We start from the raw sequence: 7,439 nt of genomic DNA, 5'->3' as shown, positions 1-7,439 counted from the left end.
GGTGTGTATACGAATTCTTGTATTTTGGGATTACTTAGTGCAAAAAAATAAAAATACATAAACAAATATTAACGAATTCTGCATGATGTCTGATTCATTCCAGTAACATATATTGAAATTATAAACAGAGATGTGTCCTTGTTTTACACAAGTAAACACTGTGTAATGCTACATGTTGTTAGTGTTTTTTAGGTCATTGTTTTGTGGGTGACAAAGTGTGTTTGTCGGCTGTCAACCTTTCCTAGTGTTCTGGAAGAATGAGTTTATTTGAGACCTGAATAAAGTGTTTTGGTAGTTGTAGTGCATTTTGAATGTGAAATGAACTGCTTTGCCAAGCTGATGGTCAGTTAGGAGGATTGTGTGAAGTGTTTTGCAAAAATGACCTAAGTATTGGGAAATGTGTCCTAGCGTCTGTAAAAAACTGTAAACAGATCCATTGTTCTGTCTGCTCTCTTCTCCCGCTGCATCAGCTGCTGTTCGCCGGTGCGGGTGTGAAGTTTGAACCGCACTGGGCCACAATTACACAGCAGAAGACGACACAATGTGGGCATTGTTGAAACTAGAAAGCCCAGTGCCCAGTTTGTGTGTGTGTGTGTGTGTGTGTGTGTGTGTGTTGTCGGGCGGGGGTTGTGTGAGGGGGTTGGGGTCTGCGTCAGGGTCTTAGCCACATTCCTAATGTGGCAAGAGATTGGGGGGTTCTAGTGTAAGATATGTGAAAGGCATCTCTGTTGGTGGGTTCGGTCACAGATGCGTCAGATCAGATCATGTTCACTGATGTCATCCGCATTTTCTTCACTGAGTGCGGGCATAAAACTTTTTTATAGCAGATCAATTAAAATATAGATAACTATATTTACAGTCAAGATCTGGTATGGCAAATGCTCAATATTAACTTCACAGCAGGGCAGTAGCAAAAAAAGGTTATAACTTCTTCCTGTAATTTAAAGCATTTAATACTGGTTAATACACCATTCTTGACTCTGACAAGGCATTTAGGATTATTAACATCTGGACTATTCAGCATAAACAGTGTATTTATTTGCAGATATACTTATTTCCAATAATTATTCATAATCATTCATTTTTTTTGTGTTCATTTTATGCTCAGTAAAGAAACTAAGAGGGTTTTTTTGTTGTTAGATTTTGTCTACGTGTCTATGAGAGAGTTAAAAGGTGTGTTGAGTTCACCTGAAAGCAACAGCACTTTCATGTCCACTGTTGCCCTGGGTGGTTGTGTAACACAAGCTGTGGGAGAAGGTGAAGCCGCCCAGCTTTGCATTGTCTCAGGTCAGCGGGAAGAAAGAGGTCAGACAGGTGGACCCCTGCAGGTGCCGAGGGCTTTCTTCACAGATTAGCTGCACCTTTGTATGAGCAAAATGAACACTCACTTGAGAAAGATTTGCGAGGCCCCCAAGGTCGAATCACTGGAAACGATATCAGCTTTCATTAGTCACTGGAGAACCGGAGTCCCCTTTCTCTATGAGTGCACGCTTATTGCACTGACTTAAAAGAAGTGAGCAAATTAAATTCTTAATGTTCACAATAATTTGTTTTTCAGATTTCAGTTTTACTTACGTGCAGCAAAAACATATCAGTCCTATAAAGCCTGAACAATGAAATAAAGGCCAGATAAAAGATTCAAACTGGAGGGTTTTTAAAGCTTAATTAATTATACATTTGCATATATGGGTTAGGATTTGTATCATTTTTGCAGAATTTGTATTTTGTGCAATTTATTTAGTTTTTTCAGGGGAAATATTACACTGATCATGTAGGGGTCTTAAAAACTTCTCTATCAAATATGATACACTTTGCATTACAGGATTAAATTATAATATTTTTAATCAGTTGCAACTCATCAATGTTACTGATGTGTTACAGATCAGAAAAATAACATAATCTGTGTGTTTGACCTCATATCAACTTCCTGTAAAGCCAATATTTTAAGGGTTTTTCCAGGAAAAATACCTCTTAAATAAGTCTTCAAGTATTCAGCAGAATTTGAAATAAAATTAAATGAAATGTAATCATTTCACAAAGCTGTTTACAATAAGATCTAAGAATAAAATCTTTATGTCAACATCTTCTTCCTTTCTGAGCATGTCATTTCAAATCTTTATACTATTTCTTGCTGAGTCTAACTTTGCCCTAATTATTGTTAAGAATAATTTCACCATTCATGAAAACTTTTTGCTTCCAGACGCCCTTTACTTCAGATCCTGGCAAGGCAGAAAGGCGAGGAGCTTAAGTTTCACAGCACCAAAGTCGACATGTCAGAGACTGATGGAGGAAACTAAACCCAAAGTTACTGGAGAGACTGGGAAGCATGTCCAAAAGGCACAGCTGGTGCAGGCAATTTGCTGGCGTGCCAACACACTGATGATTGCAACGAAACGTAAACAGATGGATGTTGCCACTTAATTTGGAGGACATCTGTAATATTTAAATGTAGTTTACATTAACTGAATATTAATTTAGACATGAGCTTCACTTTTTTGTGCAGCATTCAGGACAATTCACTCTCAGAGATGTTGACTGTAGTGTAAGTGTTCATGTTGAATTTGGATTTCACTTATTTGCCACCTTGTAGGCGTGAAGGTGTCAAATCAACTGTTGGAGTTTCAGGAACTCTAATACTAACACTCCCGGCGAGGCGGACATGCCAGCTCTATCAGTTTCAAAATTAAGTCAGCATAACAAAACCAAACCCACAAGAAAACATGGCCGGAGCGTACAGCTGGCATAAGCAATTTGCCAGCTGGTGAGCCAAGAAATCAAGTCTTATTGAAGGTGACAGAATGACGGTCAAAGTTATTAAAAGCAGAAAACATCTTTTGGTTACTGAATTTATTTTTTAATATTGTTTCTTTTAGATCTTCATAAAAGTAGGTTAACACTGGACGTATAGCAATAAATGTTTGGCTGAGGAAACTTTATTTTTAATGGCAAAGGGCATCACGGTGATGTGGTGGTTAGCACTGCCACCTCGCAGTGAGGAGGTCCAACCTTTGACTCTAACCTGGGGTCTGTCTGTGTGGAGTTTGCATGTTCTCCCTGTGTCTGTGTGGCTTCCTCCCAGAGACGCTGATGGGGTTAGGTTAGCTGGCGAATCTGAAGTGACCACAGGCATGAATATGCGGCTCTCTGCGCTAAACCAGGGTGTAGCCTGCCTCTCATCCTGTGTCACCTAGAATAGGCTCCAGCTTCCCTTAACCCTGAATTAGATAACCAGAGAGAGAACAGTTGGATGGATCGTTCAACGAGGTGATACACCATGCTTATATTATATGTTAAATATGTTAAGACACAAACAGGAGTACAATAAACTAAAGTAGAGTACCACAGATTCAACAAGAGAGTGAGTGCCCTGATTTTAAAGGACTGAGAGTGGGAACTGACCTCGAATTCGTTTTAGGTACGTTGTGAAATCCAAACAACTTGTGGTGTCCCTAAGAGATATGCCTATAATTTAGCAGCCTGAACAGTGAACATGGTATCTCTCTGTGGGTGCAGACAGGCACCGGAGAGGTGCATGAATGCTGAGTGATAACAGAAGTTGTGTCTGCATCAGTGGCTGTGTAAAGCATGCCCTAAAGTTGGAGCAGCTGATCCCAGTCCTGTTGTGACACTGGTGTGGCTCTTTGTAAGGAGACCATCCGCAGTAAATTTGCTCCACTCCCCTCGCACAAATGATTGGTTCCATTTATGGCTCCTGGGTTTGGCGGGGGTGGACGGTGCTACTGGGTCAGCAGTGAGGGGAGTGGGACCTCGCAGACCTCTTCAAAATCTTTCTCAACCAGGCTGTGCGGATGAAACAGGGAATTCCTTTGTTAGCCCTGCAAAATGAGAAATAATTTCCGCTTTAGTGCAACGGACTGCCCTCTGGGATGTATTATCATTATGTCATGCTAATCATATCATACGCTAGGCAGTCTTTTTACATGAGCTGGGAAAACCACATCTTTTAATTAATCAGGTTTTCCTGAACAAAGAGGAAACGAGAGCTATGTAAAGCTGTCACATCAGGAACGGGGATTTGTTAATTCCTTCGGGTTTAAATGTCATTTTTCACGTCCAAGAGGTTGTGAATATTTTCCTCTATTCCTCCACTGATTTAAGCAAGAATTCAAATCTTATATGTTGTGCTTAACAGAAGCACAACCATAAGGCTTTTGGCACAGATTTCCTCAGTGTGATGCACCAAACATTAACCTTAGCATCTGCTCGGAGCTTAAAGCTTAACACTTCCTTTCAATTGTTATTGGCTGCTGTTGCTCCAACATGAAAGCCTTTGTTGTTAAAAATAACTTCTCTTGAGGGGAAAAGTCACCGTGACTAATTCTAAGGAAACACATGCTCAATCATGAAGTCCCCGCTGGAGGTTTCCAACTTAAACTCCACGTATGTCCGGAGCCTCGCAGTACAGGCTCAACCTTTGAAACGGAGAGGTCAAGGAACACATTTCCATGTTTGCGAGAAGCGAGTTGAATGTATGCAGACCCCACAGGTGATTTTATCTCCTGACTCTGTAAGAAGCTGCCCGCTCTTAGTTTGGTTTCAGTGAAAGCATTTTGCAGAGAGAATTTATGTGATTTGAGGAAAAGGATGGGTTGCCAGGGTGATGAATGCTCCAGCTGACACAGCGGGAGATCAGCAACATCCAAATCACTCTACTGCTGTCTAAACCTGCCTGAATTTCGCTCAGCGAGACAATGCAGAAAGAGTTGCTGCTGCTGACCCCAGTTAGCCCAAAACATCTGGAAAATTATCATAATGTGTCATTTAGTGCCTTTCTCCCATTTAAAATCAGCTGACTGTAACTTTAAATGAAATAAAACCACTTAAGTTGACCTTGGTGTCTCTCCAACTGTACTCAGGATATAATTAGATACAATTACGTTTTATAAATTTTTTAAATTAGGCATCATTTTTTTGTACATATTTTACCACAAGCACACTTAAAATAACTCTATATTAATACATTAATTCATATTTAAAATTAGGGGAACTTCAAAAATATGCAAATTTCATTACAATCCAAAAACGTTCTTAAATCAAGTCAAGTCATGTGAAGTGGCTTTTGTTGTCATTTCAACCATACATATGACATATAACGGACAAACACAGGACTACGTAAAGTGCAATGTGCAAAAAGAAATGCAAAAATAAACAAGACAAGACAGTGCAATGGAAATGTACAAAATGCTGAGTACTGTGCAAAAATAACTTGGTGTCTGTAGGTGTGTGTGTGTGTGTGTGTGTGAGAGAGAGAGAGATACTGCAGATAAGTGCTTGGTAGTGATGTGTATGCAGGTGTGCGTGTGTGTTTCTCTCAGTCCATTCACTGAGTATTCAGGAGTCTGACGTCTTGGGGGAAGAAACTGTTCCGTAGTCTGCTAGTGAGGCCCCGGATGCTCTTTCCAGAAGGCAGCAGGGGGAAGAGTGCGTGTGAGGGGTGTGTGGGGTTCTTCACAATGCTGGTGGTTTTGTGGATGGAGCGGGTATGTAAGTGTCCCTGATGGAGGGAAGATAAGCTCCAATGATCTTCTCAGCTGCTCTAACTATCCGTTGTAGTGTATTGCGATCCGATACGGTGCAGTTACCATGCCAGGCAGTGATGCAGCTGCTCAGGAGGCTCTGGATAGTCGCTCTGTAGAACGTGGTGAGAATGGGTGGAAGGAGATGGGCTTTTCTCAGCTTCCGCGGGAAGTAGAGACACTGCTGGGCCTTCTTGGTTATGGAGCTGGACCAGGAGGGACCAGGAGAGGTTCTCCGCCAGGTGGACACCAAGGAATTTGGTGCTCTTGATGATCTCCACAGAGGATCCATTAATGTTAAGTAGGCAGTGATCTCTCTGTGCTCTCCTGAAGTCAACAATCATCTCTTTGTTTTGTCCACGTTCAGAGACAGGTTGTTGACTCTACACAAGTCTGTTAGCTGTTGTGAGTTATATTAAAAATAATCTTGCAACAAATAGATTAAATTTAACTTTACATACTGATAACAGTCAAAAATATAAACAGCTCATATAGGTGTACATAAACAATGTATATAAAGTGCAGAAGAGTAGCAGAGTCCTTAGTTTTTGGGTAAGCTTCTTGAAAGCACAGAGCAACTTTTGAGTGGTTCGCCTTGATATCTTTCTCACTGATTTAGAAATGTGACAAATCTCCAGCAAAATGTACGCCACGAAACGCCAGATACCTCTATCGTGGGCATTACCTTTGATCATCTGAAATCAAGCAGAGTGATGTGATATCTCAGAACAAGAGTAATAAAAAAGAAGATCTACATGATGAAAACCAAAACCTGCAGAACGATCTTTGCATATTATCTCTGTGGGATTCGAAGCGCTGTGAAGAATAACATCAGTTTCTCGCCAGCTTCTGTCAACATTCCTGCAAAGATCATCAAAACATCATCATCATTGTTCTGCGCATAACGGATCGTGCAGAATACAGTGAAATTAAACTTGCTTTGGGTTTATTTAGGATTTCAGACTTTCCATTATATCCTCGCACCAGTAGCAATTAGTATCTAAATAAACAGGTCAGTCAATAATGAGTCTGACATCCGCTCCAGATGGCAGGAGATTTCCTCCTGTACTGCCCGTATTGTTATTTTTGTACAAGCAGTAAAAACAGAGACTAGACACTGTTTTGTTTTTTTCACTTTTCTGACTTCTGTTTTCCATAACCTAAACTCGGGATGTGCACATGGTATCACATCAGGAAGAACTCAGACTCTGTTTGCCGTTTGAGTATAAAAACAGATAAGTGAGGCTTGAGATCAATACTTCCTAAAAATGTCAGGGTGTTTATCTCTCACAGTGATTTCCTGGCTTGTGTACTTTGATTCCTCAAGACAAACTGTGACAAACTGTCAATATTAAGCACTGTTGGCCTTTTATAAGCACATCTTTCACTCTTTTCAAAGGGTAAAAAACAGGCTGATAGCCCATAGACTGTAATTCAACCATGATTGTCAGAGTTAATCATTTGGACTGTATATTCTGTATCTAACAAGTTTATCTGACATCTCGATGCCATAGATACACTTTAACTCATTTGTAAACAGGAAGTTATAAAGAGAAATTGTTAAATATTTTTGATAACATATGTGATGTTTCTATGTACAGCGGACTGCTTGAAAAGGAGAACAACAGAGGTTTTGTGGTGCGGCTAGACTGAGAAATTAGTAATTAGTATGTATGTCCTCATGGTATTCTTAGTCTTGACATAAAGTCTGAGCAAAGTTGTGACAATGCTGAGGTTATATTTGACAAGCAACACACATGTTGTAATTTGAAGCAGCGTAACAGTTTCTCTTTCTATTCAAGAAACAGTAAATTTCTTTTATAATACGAGTGCTAATATATTATTCGAATGAAGTATTTTCTGCCATAGCTGCTTTGAAAGATTTATGTGCTTTCACTCTTG

Source organism: Pundamilia nyererei, unplaced genomic scaffold, assembly GCF_000239375.1.
Source record: "Pundamilia nyererei isolate P.nyererei 1_Seehausen unplaced genomic scaffold, PunNye1.0 scaffold00009, whole genome shotgun sequence".
Lineage (NCBI taxonomy): Eukaryota > Metazoa > Chordata > Actinopteri > Cichliformes > Cichlidae > Pundamilia > Pundamilia nyererei.
This window is presented reverse-complemented; position numbering follows the sequence as displayed.